At 35.2% G+C, this 17,848-nt stretch overlaps 1 pseudogene across 1 annotated transcript; it reads left to right on the top strand.

Moving 5' to 3' along the window:
* Nucleotides 1–4,832: 4,832 nt before the first annotated feature.
* On the top strand, nucleotides 4,833–16,227 carry LOC145601151 (alpha-glucan water dikinase 1, chloroplastic-like; annotated as a pseudogene). The gene is made up of 21 exons (XR_014104349.1): nucleotides 4,833–5,216; nucleotides 6,867–6,974; nucleotides 7,075–7,173; nucleotides 7,310–7,444; nucleotides 7,565–7,656; nucleotides 8,038–8,172; nucleotides 8,446–8,608; nucleotides 8,711–8,800; nucleotides 8,873–9,056; nucleotides 9,472–9,534; nucleotides 9,619–9,681; nucleotides 9,790–9,849; nucleotides 9,934–10,086; nucleotides 10,971–11,054; nucleotides 11,567–11,757; nucleotides 11,902–11,996; nucleotides 12,112–12,265; nucleotides 12,436–12,570; nucleotides 12,704–12,808; nucleotides 13,987–14,305; nucleotides 16,035–16,227. The product of XR_014104349.1 is annotated as an alpha-glucan water dikinase 1, chloroplastic-like (transcript).
* Nucleotides 16,228–17,848: the final 1,621 nt, after the last annotated feature.

The raw sequence follows: 17,848 nt of genomic DNA, 5'->3' as shown, positions 1-17,848 counted from the left end.
ATGTTTCCTTGTCTATAAATAGTTGTTGATTGTTTTGATTTATGGAATAGAATATTAGTTTTATTTACTCTCTCAAGATATACATGCATATAGTTACGGTTACTCTAATCTAGTTTCGCTGGTTTCTTATAATTACAATATCATTTTATAAGAAACGAAACCCGTTTTATCCTGGGAGACAACTGCTTAAAAACCTTGGGTATCGTAGAGGGAGCAAAATTGTCTTAAGGACACAACGTGATTTATTGGGCTCGGGTCATAATATTTTTCATTTTGAATTAAGTATAAAGGTGTGTATTATGTTTTATAAATTAAATATAATTATTTATTTCTTAATACTAGTTTTTGTATAGTATCAATAACAATAATTTCAATAATCTGACCTCAAAATATACGGAGTATAATATACGAAGTATCATCCAATAATAGGAAAAAAAATGTAACAAAAAAAAGAAAACAGATTTGCCCACGTTTTTTTTTTAACGAAGATTTGTCCACAATCAATCTCTACCTATCTATCTATCTATCTATCTATCTTCTATACTATATACTAAAGTAATCACCAGCCTTATCCCTAAAGTACACGTGTTGCGTTTATATTAAAAAATTTCCCTCCGAAAACTTTTTTTTTTTTGGGTTAAAAAAATTAAGATAATGTATCAAAAAAATCTACAACCTAAGCAATAACCTAAAAAATAGAACAATTACAACAACTTTAAATAAATAAAAAAATTCTTTATTATATATATAATATAATCTAATATATAATTTAAGAGTTTTTTTTTCAACTTTCACTCACACTACTCCAATCCTTGAATGGAGTAATTCTATGCATTCTCTTTTTTTTTAATTTTTTTTTTTTAAAATAACTACCTCTTTAACTTCCATTACAATAACTTCCATTTCTCCATTTTTTCAAACAAAAAAAAAATCTACAACTATCAATTAATTTTTTCTTTTAAATATACATAAATGCTCCAAACTCTCTGAGTTCTCATGCATTTATTTATTTTTTTAGATTTTTTTTTTAAAAATTAAAAAAAAACAACAACAACTACCCATTCCACAAAAAAAATCAATAACTACCATCCCACTATTTTTTTTTAATTTCTTTTTTTTTGTATTTTTTACAAGGGAATCTATACTTTATATACTAAAGTAATCCCCGTAGTTATCCCCTAAGTACACGTGTCATCACCATATTAAAAATTTTCCCTCCAAAATATTTTGTTAATTTTTTTTTTTTTTATTGATATAAGTTTGTTACTATATTTAAAGGAGAAGTTTTTGCCTTACATTTAGGGAGTGATATCCAAAAATAATAATTTAAATAAATTAAAAAATATGGTGGTATTGAATAAAATGTTTGGTAAAATAATAACATAATATATAGGATATCATCAAAAAAAAGTGTTTTTTTTTTTTTTTTTTAATTTTTTTTTATCAATCAAAATAACATGAATAGTTAGTACTTTTTTTTATTATTAAGAAATGAGTAGCTTTCATATTATGAATACTAAAATCTTATTAATTCTTCCATCTCACATTAATTGTAATGTAATTTAGACATTGAGATTAATCTTATGATATATCACAATGTTTATTGTACTTTTTTATGTTTTTTTTTGTACTTCTAATGATTCGTTTTGTACAGTTTCTAATAAACAAATAGTAAAAAATTATTGTAAAACCGTGCATAGCACGGGTTTTGAACTAGTATTACTAATATTACACTTTTTTTTAAGTACACAAATAACATTTCACTTTGTGTTATTTTTTTTTTTACGTAGTATAATAGATGACATGCAATACCACGAGTATATAGTTCATTTATCAACAATTCACCATAACACTCAAAATCCCCAACCATTCGATTATATATATTTTTTTAGGAACTACCCTCCAAACAACTTCGACTTCTCTAATAACCAAAAAAAATAAAAATATACAACACATTTTTTGCGAAACTGGTCTCATCGAAAAACTGTTTGCAAAAGAACAGAGTAACTCCTACATCACTGAACCAAGTTACCCCGGTAACCTCTATAGCTTTGACAAAGTAAACCCCATAATTACTTGCCACATTGCGTGGTCACCGACATATAAGAGTAGACCCTGTTCTTTTAAGCTTTTGAGCAGGGCAAAGAACATAAGCATAGTAATTAGCAGGGAAAACCAAGTGTCAACAAATTAATAATATTCAGTAGAGCAGAGCTAAGCAGAGTTCAGCAGAGCAGACCAGAACACAAGTCCACAACAGCTCAAAAGAATAGGGTCTAAGTTACAACATCAAGATCAACTTCCCGTATTTTAAGTATATTTTTTCCTTATAGTATATATTTAATATCTTTCTAACATAATATATATCCCATGCATTTTGCACGGGTACACTCTAGTAAAGAAAAGTGAGATAGTTGATTAAAAAATATTATAAACACTAACAACGTAGAGTCATAGTAATTTATAAAAAAAATTAGTGGACATGCGAGCGTTGCTCGGACAAAGAACTAGTTTGATATTTCCCTCAAAAAAAAAAGAACTAGTTTGATACAGTAATTCCCTCCCATTTTTCAAATTTCAAGGTCCTTTTTAGGGTCTGTTCTCATTGACTGAACTCAGCCGAACTGAACTGAATTGAACTGAGCTGAGCTGAACTGAACTGAACTGAATATTTTATAAGAGAAGGAAATTAGGAGCTGAACTGAATATTTTATAAGAGAAGGAAATTAGGAGTTGAACTGAACTGAACTGAACTGAACTGAGCTGAACTGAACTGAATTATATTGAATTTCAACGTAAGAGAACAGGCCCTTACTCCTGTAATTATATTTTAGAAATCTTGATATTTGCTACTTCTAAAATGACCTATTTTCATTCACATTTACTATCTGTTTAAATTTTAATTTTATTTTACTAGCACCCAAATCCCACATTATTGTTAAATGTCACAACTTGTTGCCTTATGTCGTTATTGTTTTCGTTAGTGGAACCCAACCACAGTTCAGCTACCTTCACTGCCACCGTACAACCACTCCTACCTCCTCAACCACCCTTAATTCTAGCCCCTCTCTCTGTTTCGGCTCACGATCCCCAGAGTTGTCAATCCCACCCCCTCTCTTTCCCACTCACGTTGCATCACCAGTGACATCATCGCCACCAGCGACATCAATCGCCACTGCTAACCCCTCTTCGCCGCCCTTATCTCTCCTCTTCACCGTACCATCCCTGTTGGCTATTGTGGTCAAATCCAAATAAAAAACAAACAAGTCAAATTTAACCCTAAACCCATTAGGTAAAACCACCCTAAATAGCTTTTAGGGTTTTGTTTTCACCCGTTTAGGGTGGTTTTGGGGCAGCCTTGGCAGGGGGAAATAAAGAAGGCAGGGGAAGGTTGAATTTGGTTTTGGTGGTGTGATGGTGGAGCAGCTGATATGTGGAGGTCGATTTGGGCGGTTGGTGATTGATTGGCGACGATTAGTGGGCGGTGCGGCTGTGCGAAGTGAACTGTCGCTGCTGTTATTATTGTGTTGGTTGGGTGCTGTTGTTGGTGTTTACATGAGTATAGAGGGAGGTGCGATGTGGCTGTGAACAGAGAGATGAGAGTGATGCGCTGAAATTGTGTGATGATGGTGGTTGATGTGAGGTGCGGTGCGGTTGCTTGGTGGGCAGGTACATCCGTACAGGGAGGGGGAGGGTGGTTGACGGGGTGAAGAGGTGGCTGAGAAATATATTTTTTTTGAGTTTTTTATTTTTTTATTTAGGGTCTGTTCACTTCAGCTTAATTTCAGTTCAGTTCAGCTCTAATCAGTTCAGTTCAATTCAGTTCAGCTCCAATCAGTTCAGTTCAGTTTAGCTCCTAATTTCCTTCTCTCATAAAATATTCATTTCAGCTCAATTCAGTTCAGTTCCAATCAGTTCAGTTCAACTCCAATCAGTTCAGTTCAGTTCAGTTCAACTCTAATCAGTTCAGTTCAGTAAATGTGAACATGCCCTAAATGAAATAATGGGCCACATTTAATGGAAAGTTAATAGATTCTATTAAGTGATAATAATATTTAACAAAGTGATATTTAAAATATAATAAAAATTTTAACAGGTAGTAAATGTGAAAGACAGTTATTTTAGTGGTAGCAAAATTACCTTATTTTTTCTCAAATATATCTAAATTTGGTATCCCAATATTTGGCCCCACATTTGGGATCCTTCGCCACAAATTTCGCACGTGACTCCTCACTTTTTCCGAGGATCTTTTCTCTACGTGGAGCATCTCCACACTACACGTGTCCTATCGTTCATAAAATGAGTTAAAAGTACGTCGTTCAGAGCTTTTTCAGTGCGGCAGGCCACATGGTGCGGCAGAGTTACTTGTATCCTAGGTTACTTGTATTCTGAGGTTACTTATATGGGTTACTTGTATTCTGGGGTTACTTGTATGGATTACTTGAATGAGTTGAGTAACACCTACAAGTAACCCCAGACCAAAACCTCGTACCAAATCAATAACACCCTACAAGTAACCACTGATCAAAACCAGTAACACTCATACAAGTAACCCCATAGAACAGGTAACCCCTGACAAAACCAGTAACACCCATACAAGTAACCCCAGAATACAGGTAACACCTACAAGTAACCCCTGACAAAACCAGTAACACCGATACAAGTAACCCCAAAATACAAGTATCACCTACAATAACACTATACAAGTAACCCCTGCCGCACCATGTGGCCAGCCGCATACAAAAATTTGTATAATATTATTATTTTCTATGAAATTAAATAAAAGGAAAAAAAAAAGAAGAAAAGAAAAATACGGAGTAAATCATTGGTCACACTTATTTCCAGTCACACTTTCTTTCTCCAAAATCAAGTGAATTCCTTACTTGTTGTAAGAGAAAGTTTGCTCAATTCTTAACTTCAATCAAAATCCAATTGTGGAAAAATTGAGTGGAATTAGAATGAGTAATTTATTGATTGGAAAGAATGTAACTTTGTTGTTGGAGCAGCATCAAAGCAAGGTTGATTCTGGGAATTTTTCTGGAATTCCAATATTCAAAGCTCAAGCAACATCAAAGTTAAGGAATTCTAATACTATATTTAGTAAGCAATTTTATGGGAAGAGCTTAAGATCTTTTACCAATACCCACAAATTGATGGAAACTCGGCGCTTTTCTTTTGTTGCGCGCGCTGTTCTTGCTGCTGATCCTGCTTCTCAGGTATAAATATATATAATTCTGATTCTTTTTGATATAATTTTATCAATATTAATAAGCATTTGATTTTTAAATGGTCTAACTTTAACGATTATTATGTCACATTTGATTAAACGGGTGTATTTTAATGTACCATATTTGTCATTTTTTTTTTTTTTTTAGATTTTTATATTCTGGACCTACCATATAGATTTTTATTGGAATTCTGGGTAAAGTGGTAACATTGTTGTTTGTTAATGGTGATTTGAGGAAGTTTGAATTTCCACTTGCTAAATTTAGAAAGTGGCTTACTTGTATTGTTTTGGGACGAGCTAAAATAGAAATGTTGTATTTAATTATGCTTTCTAAATCTAATCATGCATTATTCTGTTAGAAGGTCCTTTTGTAATTTTAGTATGATCATATGATATACTTCCATTATTGGTGAATAGTACTTTTAGGTGTTGTAGAAGCAACATTTTGCACTTCACAATGGTGATTTTGGAAATGTTAAACAACACCCTTTGTCAATTAGCCTTCCATTTGATTTAGCCTTCTCTCTTTATCAATGCACTTGTCACTTTATATTGTGAATGCATATTACTTGTTAAGTTGAAATGCAAAATGAGTGAAAGAATTTTTAGAGATTTACCCAATGAAGAATAGCTAACATATAAGTCTATTATACTACTGAGTAATATTATTACCAATTAATTTTAGAATAACCTTTGTTTCCCTGTAAATATCTAAAATTAATCATTTGTCATTTGGAATACTAATTTGATGTCAATGAAATTCTTAGGATGCGTCACATACATGTATAAAGGTATTAATCTGTGTGAGTATTTGGAGCAGGAGTATATTTATTATTCAGGGTAATGAGTTTAAAAGTTGAATGTTGAATTATTGTACATATTTTATACAAACTCATCTTCAGTATTAGCCTATTTATTAGGCTCGGTGGGGCAGGGTGGGGTGATTAAGCATATACATTTTTAGTATATACTCCCTTTGTCTGAATTTAATGGTCACATATACATAGTACTATATTTGGATGTTCTGAAAAGGTTTCATATTATTTTAAATAGTAATGTTTCATGATTGAATTTCCTTAATATTACTCTACTCAAATGAAGTTTTTGGCGAAGTATACAAATGTCATTACCATAATAGACATTTACAAGTTTTTGGACTGCCTCAAATAGAGAGCAACATCTGTTTAGAATCATAAGTTGTGAAACCATGAAGTTTCTGTGGAAAATAATAGTAGAGCAAAAGAGAGCTTGGATTAAAGAAATATCCATAAGCCATTGCCTGTTTTTTAGTGTCTGATTCAGGCAGTTGAAGTTCACCATAAGCTATAATTTGAGGATTTAATACTATAACAACCTCCTTGCTTTCTGTGTTAGGCTTTAAATTACTTTTGCATTTGATGTTGAGCTGATATGGGCTTAACTAAATGAACATGCTCATTTAGGAATGTGTAACACCTCCTAACACCAATTATTGAGTCCTATCAAAAAATGCTTGTCTTTCTATTTGACGCTTCTGTTTTTTTAATGTGTCCATCATATATGATAGAAATCTAAATGACTGGGATGCTAGTGAGTTGCTTCTAACACGGTGCCCATATCTATGTCCCTTCATTCTGACAAACTCTTTTTTTATTCTAAGGTGCTTGTGACTAAGCTTGGTGATAAGACAAAGATATGCCTGGCGACAGATTTCAGGGAGCCTCTTACCCTTCACTGGGCTTTGTCGAGTAAAGGAAATGAGTGGCTGGTAAGTGCCAACTTGCTAATGTGGTTATCAACCTGAAATTTAAACAATTTCGGTACCTCTCCCATTTGTCTAATTCTGTATGTTCTACGAATACTTGCAGCAACCACCTCAGAATGCCCTTCCACCAGGTTCAGAATTAGTGGAGAAAGCTGCAGAGACACAGTTTGCCAGTGTCACCTCTGATGATCCATGACTCCAGGTGTGCCCTTGAACTATCTTGGCTGTCATTCTGTGGGAGTTAAAAATTTTATGATCTAGTCTAGAAGACTGATGTTTACATAACAGATAGAACACGTGGAAAACTTGGACTTAACACAGAGAAACTTATTTTGCAGAGGCTTCAGTCATTGGAGATAGAAATCGAAGGTGGCGATTTTGTAGGTATGCCATTTGTCCTTGTATCTTCTGGGAACTGGATGAAGGACAATGGTTCAGATTTTTATGTTGACATTGGTGTCAGACCCGCACAGGTTTGCACTTTACATATATTTTCAATTTAATGTTGAGTGCTCATGTATATATTCTTTTCTGCTTAATATCACCTGGCACTGATAATGTAGGGCCTGATTGCCTGAATTTCATTTCTACAGAAGGATGCAGGTGATGGAAGTGGGACTGCAAAGTCGCTGCTGGAAAAGATAGCTTCAATGGAAAGTGAAGCACAAAAATCTTTTATGCATAGGTTAGTTAAATTGTTAAAATCTATGTGGCAGTCCGCAGTTCAAACTTTTACTTACTTCCCGTTCTGATTACACACATTATTTTGTTGTTACATTGGTTTATGCCTACATCTTAACCTGCAAGTGTCTCCTCTAAAAATAAGCCTTTTCCATTATTCTTTCTGGCTGCTTAATTTGTGTGCGCATTTGTTCATATTTTGGTGTCTGAAACGATCCATTTGAGGAAAAATATTATCTGGTAAGAGAAAAGAGAAAAAAACTGGATGTTGGGAAGGCTGAGTTTGATCCCAAAGTCATATTCTGCTCTTTAATGTTTGCAAAATAAGCTTCTAAAAGCAGAGAACATTTAGTATGTCATCTTAATTTTTTTTCCTTATTTTCAGATTCAACATTGCAGCAGACTTGCTTGATGAAGCCATGGATGCTGGTGAATTGGGTCTTGCTGGGATGTTAGTATGGATGAGATTTATGGCCACAAGGCAGTTAATATGGAACAAAAACTACAATGTGAAGCCACGGTAAATTTCTTATCTTCGTGATTGATAGTGATTAAAACCTTTAGATGAACTAGTTTGGCAGTCCTTTGAGGCTTGTCTCTTAAGATTCAGCAATCATCCTTGTCTATCTTATCTTACGTTGGAATTTGTTTACTAAACCCCCTTTCCTTTTTTTCATTTTTTATTAATGATTAATGTGGGCACCTTTCTGGTAGGTACATATTTAATCTGTCAAAGTTCTGCCTTATTTCTATTTTGCTTGCTATTTATGTCCTTTTTCTCGTCATTATGCAGTGAGATAAGTAAAGCTCAAGATAGACTTACAGATTCTCTCCAGAACATATTCAGAAGCAAGCCCCAGTACCAGGAACTTCTCCGAATGATAATGTCGACTGTTGGTCGTGGAGGCGAGGGGGATGTTGGACAGAGAATTAGAGATGAAATTTTGGTCATCCAGGTCAGTTATGGGCCTCTGGCATATGTATAGTTTTGTTTTGGTTCCTCTTTACATATGTGATTGATTAAAAGGCCCACTTGTTGTGGAATGTGGTATTTACAGAGAAACAATGATTGCAAGGGTGGACTGATGGAGGAATGGCATCAAAAACTGCATAATAATACAAGTCCTGATGATGTCGTCATCTGTCAGGTATTCTCAAAGGAAATGGTAGAATTTTTTATCGTCTTAGAAATTATATTTCTTACAGATTTTCTCTTTCAGGCATTAATTTTACATCAAAAGTGACTTTGACATAAGCGTTTACTGGAAAACACTTAAAGACAATGGAATAACTAAAGAGCGCCTTCTTAGTTATGATCGTGCTATCCACTCTGAACCAAATTTCAGAAGTGACCAGAAAGAAGGGCTTCTGAGGGATCTTGGACATTATATGAGAACACTGAAGGTAGACACCACACCATCTTTTCTTTCTCCTTTGAGTCATCACACCATTTCAATCAAACTTGTTTCTGCATGTCTAGTAACCGAGGCCTCTCTGTTGACCTTACTGTATATTCTACCTTGGGAATTGTGAAAATTCTGCTAGTATAAATAAATTTCTTGTGCAAAGTGCAAACTACAGAAACTGAACTGAGTGTATGCCTTTTCTTTCAATAAATATTAACCACTGTGCTTATGGTCCAGGGACTCCAGGCCCTTCTTGCATAAATTTTTGATATATATTTGGCTTTATGTGCTGTATTTGGTATTTTGCATGACTTCATATATTTCTTCATATTCCAATCAATCCTTGTCTCATGGTACTATATATTTTCTTTGTTTTTGAACATTATTTCAACTTTGATATTTTGATTATGCAGGCAGTTCATTCAGGAGCAGATCTGGAGGCTGCTATTTCAAATTGCATGGGTTACAAAGCTGAGGTATTGTCAGTCATTTTCATTCTTCAACACTTCCCAGTTTTGTTTAGGAGACGTGATATATTAAATCATATGTGATGACTTCAGGGTCAAGGCTTCATGGTTGGGGTGAATATTGATCCTGTTCCTGGTTTGCCTGCTGGTTTTCCGGTAAAATTTATATTATTCCCTTTTTCTGTTGCTCGTTCCTCTTTTGTTTTGAAATCTGACAGATTCTCGGTACTGTTTTCAAGTAATGTTGTATATCCTTTTGTACAGAATTTGCTTCAGTTTATCTTGGAACATGTAGAAGACAAGAATGTGGAGCCACTGCTTGAGGTACCTAGACCATATATCATTAATTTATCTCTGGTTCTCTTAATCTGTATACTTTTCCCCTAACTCTGACTAAATATTATGCAGGGATTACTAGAGGCACAGCAGGAACTCCGACCACTGTTATTTAAGCCTCAAAATCGGCTGAAGGATCTTATATTTTTGGATATTTCTCTTGATTCTTCTGTGAGGACAGTCATTGAAAGAGGTTATGAGGAGCTGAATGATGCTGGACCTGAGGTATACATTGAAAGAATATTATTTTACCACCTCGTGATTGATAATAATTGGGCCAGCTTCATTTTCTGAGGTCAAATTTGAGGAATGTGGTTCCTTGAGCTATTTTGGTGTTGACGAATACCACACTAACACTTTGTTTGGATAGAAAGAAATGGAAGAAAAGAAGAGAAGAGAAAGGTAGGGGGACAAATTCTCTTGTTTGGGTAAAGGATTGGGGGAAGGAAGGGGAAAGAGAGGGAGGGATCCATTTTCCCTCTCTCTTTAATAAGCATAATCCCTCCAAAATTGGAGAGATTTGGAAGGAAAATGGAGCTCATCTCCCCCTCCCTTTCTTTTCCCTTCCCTCCCTCCTTTTCCCCTTCCCTTCCTTTCCTTCCTTCTTTGCTATCCAAACAAAGCGTAAATCAACGTATCTGAATCTGTGAGATTACCATGAATTAATGCTTGCCTTGTAATCCTTGTATAACTTCTGGAGACATTGAAAGAAGACTATGTTATATTGAAATTGGGCCTAAGAATATTCAAAGGAAAATGTGTAGTATTGATGGTGCAGAAGAAGCCTGCATCTGGATCAAATAAAAAATCCAAATCTTTTCTATAAGTATCATTTTTTAAGAAAATGCTACAAAATGCATACATATTTATGGTGCTTTTTCTGCAAAACGGATTAAGTTATTGGCTGATTTCTTCTTTACTATTCTTACCCGTCATATACTGATGTAACTGCCTATTTCCCTGTTGTTGGATTGGAATTCAGTCAAAATTTGCATGCCCTCTTTGTGTCGCTTTGTTTATTAAATATCTGTAATTTGTATATGGACTAAATAGGTTGTTTGAGAAGTATCTATTTTCTAACATGTCTATTTCTTTGTGTGTTTATGCAGAAAATCATGTACTTCATTTCCATGGTTATTGAAAATCTTGCTCTTTCATCAGATGATAATGAGGATCTTGTCTACTGCTTAAAGGTATTTAGTACACGAAGAGCTTCAATGGATGATTTTTTTTTTAAAAAAATATCTTTGTCGTTGCTTCTACTATATTTTACATAGAAAATTGTTTAGGACTTGATGCATAATTGCAAATTTATTTCTAGATTTTACAAATATATCTTCATATAATGTACTAAATGTCTACTCACAGTATCTTCCTTTTCCAGTAAAGATTGACCAGTATTGCTCATGGTGGCTTTGAATAATACAACTAGGATATTCTACTGATAGTTCATATCTATGATGCCAAAAGAACAGCTTGACAAATGCTTGTTTCCTTGAGTTTCTGTTCTAGGATTGTGGACCACTTATTTAATTTTTTTTTCCCTTTCTATCCTTTTTTTGATTTTGTTATTGTTACTTCGTTTTGCTAGGTATTGATATGTGTTGATGTGGAAATCATTTCCTCCACTTATCCTCTTTAAGTAATCTCTCTTCCATTTCCTCACTACACAAATCTTTTAATGTATCCATTTTGATTCTTATAGGGTTGGAAGTGTGCACTTGATAAAGTAAAGAGTAAGGATGAAAATTGGGCACTGTATGCAAAATCAGTCCTTGACAGGACACGTCTGTCACTTGCAAGCAAGGCAGAGTTAGGAAATGGGTGCTTCCTTCACACCGACCTCAAGGTACTAAAGTGCACAAGGATAGGGTCCTTAGAACTCCATTTCAAAAGGTAAGTTTGTTGCTGTACAGCTAATTGTTGGCAGTTCATTTTCATTAGCATATCCCTTATAAGTTTTGCTCTGGGTCAACTTGACACTGTGCTTTCAGAGTATCTTATGTTAGGCATAATCCTAATTCATTTTTGTGTTTACAGTCAGGTTCTGGTTCTTCTTTGAGTATAGAGATTGATGATCCAGATATACACACTATTTGAGTTTCTTATTTATAATGAAGCCTGAAATATATATGGTGTGTTAACGTTGTTGCGACTCTCTACCCAATGATCCCTTTTCTATACATTCATCATACACCTAATTAACTCTTCTGACTTGTATCTCTTTCCAATCTACTATCACAATGGCAGGTATAAGAATAATGGCCAAAACTTTCAAGTGTGATTGCCTAGGAAAGCTGAGAATGCTCAAAATATATCAGTAACTGAAGATCTTGTGCAGATACAAGCATATCTCAGATGGGAAAGAAAGGGTAAACAGATGTATACCCCTGAACAGGAAAAGGTAAGTCATATCTGTAATTACATGAAGCATGTAAACTTTGTATGGGATATGGAATGTGAAAATCGAGTTTGATCCCAAAGTCATTTTCTGCTCTTTAACATTTGCCAAATAAGCTTCTAAAAGCAGAGAACATTTAATATGTCATCTATATCTTATTCCCTTCTTTCCAGATTCAACATTGCAGCAGACTTGCTTGATGAAGCCATGGATGCTGGTGAATTGGGTCTTGCTGGGATGTTAGTATGGATGAGATTTATGGCCACAAGGCAGTTAATTTGGAACAAAAACTACAATGTGAAGCCACGGTAAATTTCTTATCTTTGTGATTGATTGTGATTACAACCTTTAGTTGAACTAGTTTGGAAGTCCTTTGAGGCTTGTCTCTTCAGGTTCAGCAATCTTCCTTGTATATCTTATTGCATAATGTGGTATTTATAGAGAAACAATGATTGCAAGGGTGGACTGATGAAGGAATGGCATCAAAAACTGCATAATAATACAAGACCTTATCTATCTTGATTTTAGCAGTTTCTTCATTTTAAGGTATATTTGAAGTGATGAGTATCTGCGTTTATGTGTGTTGATTCTTGTATCACTAGATGAATGAATGATAGATTTTCTCCCTTTTTAAGCTGATGTTGTGTATATCTTCATATCTTGCCTTATATGTGGTCATTCCTGAATATGTGAAAAATATAAGGATATGGATCAAAGGTATAATGGATTAATGGTTGAGTTTTGTAGGAGGAACTAGATGTAGTGAGGGAAAGACCATCTTGATGTTGGTTGATATGCAATCAATATGGGTGGCTTTGCTTGTGTTTAGGAGATCGAATGATCATAGCTGTGACTTGATTGCTGTGTTAAGCAACACTTTGACATCTTAGTGATAGGAAGTTCATATAGTTGGCCACCAATTTGATATCAAGGCATTAACAGCTTCCCCTGGACCCTGGTAATCCTTTGTTTTGCCCCCCCCCCCCCCCTTATTTATTTTGGGTTGGATGGAGGAGGTTGAGGGTTCAACCATTTTCTGCCGGGTGGTGCATTCCTCTCTTTGGTGCGTAGGATTATGGACTAACTTCATGTCTTAAGTGAAGATATGATTTGCTGATGCTGTAAAATTGTTTGCATGAAAGGTTGAGGGAGGGAATAAGTCTAGTTACAGTGCATACATGCTAGGAATCCACATCTTGTCATGTGTCATTTAAGCATCTTTACCGGATTTCAATCTGTGTGAGCATCTTTGGGGGTTGTGACTCCTTAGGATTTTCTTTCTCGTGTCTGACTGCTTAACCACTTCAATTAGTGTTTACACATATACAAGTATGATTTTTCATTTCATGTTTGTTCATATGGTCTAGCGATGCTGACAAAATTAATCAATGGAAGTATTAGCGTACTTGTTTCTAGTAATACTACTGCCCGACCCTTGCATGCATTACATGCTTTGCAAACTTGAATCAATCCGCAAAACCATGTCATTCCTTGACTCATACTTCGTATTTGATCTATCTCATGATAGAATTTTCAATGATATTAGTATTGCTTTTTTATTACCTATCTTGCTTGACTCAACCACAAATCCTCCGTGTAGTCAATGATGTGTTGGAAGGTTGTTTTAAAATTACTTTTTTTTTTTTTTTTTTTTTTTTGAAATTACTTATGATAGCACTCTTGAATTTATACTAACATATGCATTTTTGTACAAAATTATTCAGGAGTTGCTTGTCTGTGAAAACATTTGGGAAGGAAGAAGCCTGCAAAACTAAGCTGAAATCGCACAATGAGCCGGCTTCCATAGAAAATTCAGACTTTCTTTTTGATGCTGCGATCACATAAAAACATAAACTTTGAGAAAGCGAGCAAGGGGCAGCCTTATTGCAGTTCCTTCCCCCCCAAGGGGGGTTTCGGGGGGGTAATTAATCAGAATGTACGGAGGTAACAACAGCAATCATGTGCTTCCCATGTTTCTGGATGATAATCGTTTTCAGCTGAATACTAATGTACCAAATCACCAACTTCAGCTCTTTGGCAATTGTAAGTACTGATATTATTTTCCCAAGCCCCTCACTCCTGCATTCATCACATTTACTTTACTCTGAGCTGTTCCATTAGGTTTTCTTTGCTATTTCTTGTAGGTTGAATATATTTAAGGATTAGATTTCTGACTGCTTTTGAAGATTTGGAGAAGGAAAGGGTTTGTTGGGTATCGGAAATAAAGTAGTTGGAAGTTTGACATGATAGACTTCTCCAGCCTCAAGTCTTAGTATTTGGAGTTTGGTTTGCATAAGTGGATAATGATTCAATTCCTTTTTACACTTAAGGTCCTTCAGAATGACAGAAATTGGAAGCCTATCATTTTTTTTTGTTCGCCTTTGTATCTTCATCTGTTTTATCATCTCAACTCTAGTTGTATGAAATGGGATTGTCTAAGAAGCAAGACGGTTTGGTTATTTTAAATGGTATGATATGTTATAAGGTTTAACACTTTTAGTGTATTTGTCCAAGTTATCTTTTAAGTTCTTGAGATAATGCTACAGACTTCTGAGAAAGAAAGAAGTGGACAAAGTATTGACCAGTGTTGGGAATGTACTATCTGAACACGTGTACTAGTACGCTAGAAACACACTTTTTGTGTTAATTTAACATAATTAAGTAGCATATTGCGATCTTGTACTTGTTACGTTTGTTGATTTTCACCCTTGTTGGGTCAGCTCAACCGATTTTAACAATAATTGCGACAATAGCTGGGTCAGCTCAACCAATTTTCACACTTGTTGAATTCCTTGAAAATTCTCTTAAGATGATAAGAGAGGAAAAAAAAAAACTCAGTTAGCTAATTGGAGGTTTGGGCTAGTCATGGCGTCATGCTTGTGCATCCTTTGGTAAATGCATGTGGCATAGCTAGAAGTTTGACTACAAAAATCCACCCCTCTGCTTGCTGTAAACTTGTCAATTCTTCATCTTACATTTCTTGTTCACTTTCTTTACTTTTCATCAGCTATCATACTTTCCTCTCTTCCATCTGTTTCCCCTCAGTAGCAACCACAATAGTTTCCGTCCCTTGTCATGGATGAGTATATCTTGTTTTTAGAGATCGAAGTTGATCTTGGAGGTTCATAAACATGCAATTAAGCTCAGATTGTTCAAAAACAGCAGATTTGTCATTGTCCAGCCTAACAGCCAATGATATGATTCGTCATTTAGGTGTTCTGTCAACCTATTTGTCAATATGACAGAACACCTAAACAGGTAATTAGAGCAAAGCTTTTTATTTTCTTTTGGATGTTGCCTATTGGATGCCTTGGAAATTGGAACTTTGTTAAGTAACCAAAAACTAGCTAGAAGGGTTCGGTTACATTTTCTTACTGCAATAGATGAAGGTAGCAGATGAAAATGAGATGTTATCAATGATGGACTGAGAGGGCAAAGTTGATTGGGGTTACATTGTATGTTACATTTACTCACAAGTCAACATGATAAGCAGCTTCTAAAATATTTGTTCAGAAGGTTCACATTATGGGGTTTAGTTACTTGGTTCGCTGCCTAACATATGGTCTTGGCTAACTTGCTCTCGCATGAAAGAGTGCTTATGGAATTTGGGCTGTACAGATTGCTGTATCTTCTTGCATAAATTTTTATCTATATTTTCTCTTTGTGGTTCACAAATCCGTCCGTAATGACAATTTCATTGTTGTTAATAATTTCATTGATTATCTTTATGCTGAGGTCAACTTATTTGTCTTCTCACTTGAATTCCTGACAGTACCCGTCGGATGTACAGTTGACCCAGTAAATTATTTTGGGAATGATCACAATTCATCTATTCTCCGCCAAACAAACAAGTTAGAGAGGCTGATGATCTTGCAAGGCAACAGAAGCTCCAGATCTCATCGAATTATAACCTCTGCCAGGATGAAGTTGACCGTTCAACTAGCATTCCAAACCATAATCCGGTATCAACTGGGCTAAGGCTTTCATATGATGATGATGAGCCCAACTCATCTGTCACTTCTGCTACTGGAAGTATGACAGCAACACCCTCCGTCCTCATGTCACTTGGTGACTTGAGGAAAGCGGAAGGAAAGAGACAAGTAATTGAAGCAAATTTAGCTGACAATATAAGGAGTGAGCTTGAACGGCAAAAGGAAGAGTTTGATCAATACATCGAAATTCAGGTATACTCATCCATCTACATCAAATTGTTAAATTCATGTTTGGCATAGCAATGACTACCATACCGGTCTCTGATTTTTTTTCCCTTTATGTTGAACATTATTAAATAGATTTTTAATAAGTTTAATTCAGTGGACTTATAATTTCCTTTCAAGGGAAGTTTTATTTTTGCTTTTGCTCACCAACTACAGTCATAGATTTAGATATATTCCCATTAGCATAGGAATACAGAATTGCTAAACATTTACCATTTTGACATTTGAGCAGCAAGAGCAATTAGCAAAGGGTGTTAGAGACATGAAGCAAAGACACATGGCCTCGTTTTTAAACACTATAGAGGATGGCATAAGCAAGAAGCTTCGAGGAAAGGAGACGGAGTTGGAAACTATAAACCGTAAGAACAGAGAGCTTATGGAGCGAATAAAGCAGGTGGCAACAGATGCACATAATTGGCATAACCGAGCTAAGTACAATGAGTCTATGGTTAATATCCTCAAAAACAATCTTCAGAATGCAATTTCTCAAGGTGCTGACCAAGGGAAGGAAGGGTTTGGAGACAGTGAGGTTGATGACGCAACTTCTTACATTGACCCGACTAATTACCTCACGGTTCCAGGAGGACGGGGAAAATCCATTGCAGGACCCAGTACCGAGCATTTGGCCTGCAGAGCTTGCCGAACCCGGGAGGTGTCTACGTTAGTTATGCCCTGTAGGCACCTGTGTGTGTGCAAGGAATGTGATGGATTCATTAGTGTCTGCAATATCCCTAAAAGTGCTAGTGTGGAGGTATACTTGTCTGATATCATGTAGTTTTCCTTTATGTCTTACTGAGATATATACTTACCCGAAATACCAATTGCTGATGAAAATGAGACTGTCACTCAGTCATCTGCATTTGTTATGAAGAGTGTTTGATGAATGAAATTCAAATCTAAAAATGTGCAGATATGAAACTGCTCGTTTTTAACCCAATAAAAAGGCCTTTCACAAGCATTTGTGTGTATGTACTTTACCGTTCAGGGTGTTTCTGCTGCTGATATTGTTAGCCGTGTTACTAGGTTCAGCTGCAACTCTCAAGTATATATCTTGGTATGAACTGTCAAGTGGATAAATGTAGCCATATTATGGATAAACTTCCATATTTTACAAACACTCCTTTTAACTCAGAAATGTAAGAATTTTTTGTTAAGGATATGACATAATTTTACTACAATACTCTATATTATTAAGTAAGCCTTAAACAAATACTAAGTTATGTTTATCTTGTGGTGTTTACCAAAGTCAAGGGGTGGGCTAGGATTCCGCAATCTCAAAGTGTTTAATCAAGCTCTACTTGCAAAGCAAATTTGGCGCCTTCATAGTGACCAAAATTCATTTCTGTACTCTATCCTTAAGGCTCGCTAT

The sequence above is a fragment of the Chenopodium album genome, chromosome 21 (genome assembly GCF_948465745.1).
Source record: "Chenopodium album chromosome 21, dcCheAlbu1.1, whole genome shotgun sequence".
NCBI classification, from domain to species: Eukaryota; Viridiplantae; Streptophyta; class Magnoliopsida; order Caryophyllales; family Amaranthaceae; genus Chenopodium; species Chenopodium album.
The sequence above is the reverse complement of the archived record's forward strand: the minus strand, read 5'-3'. Positions and strand labels throughout refer to the sequence as shown.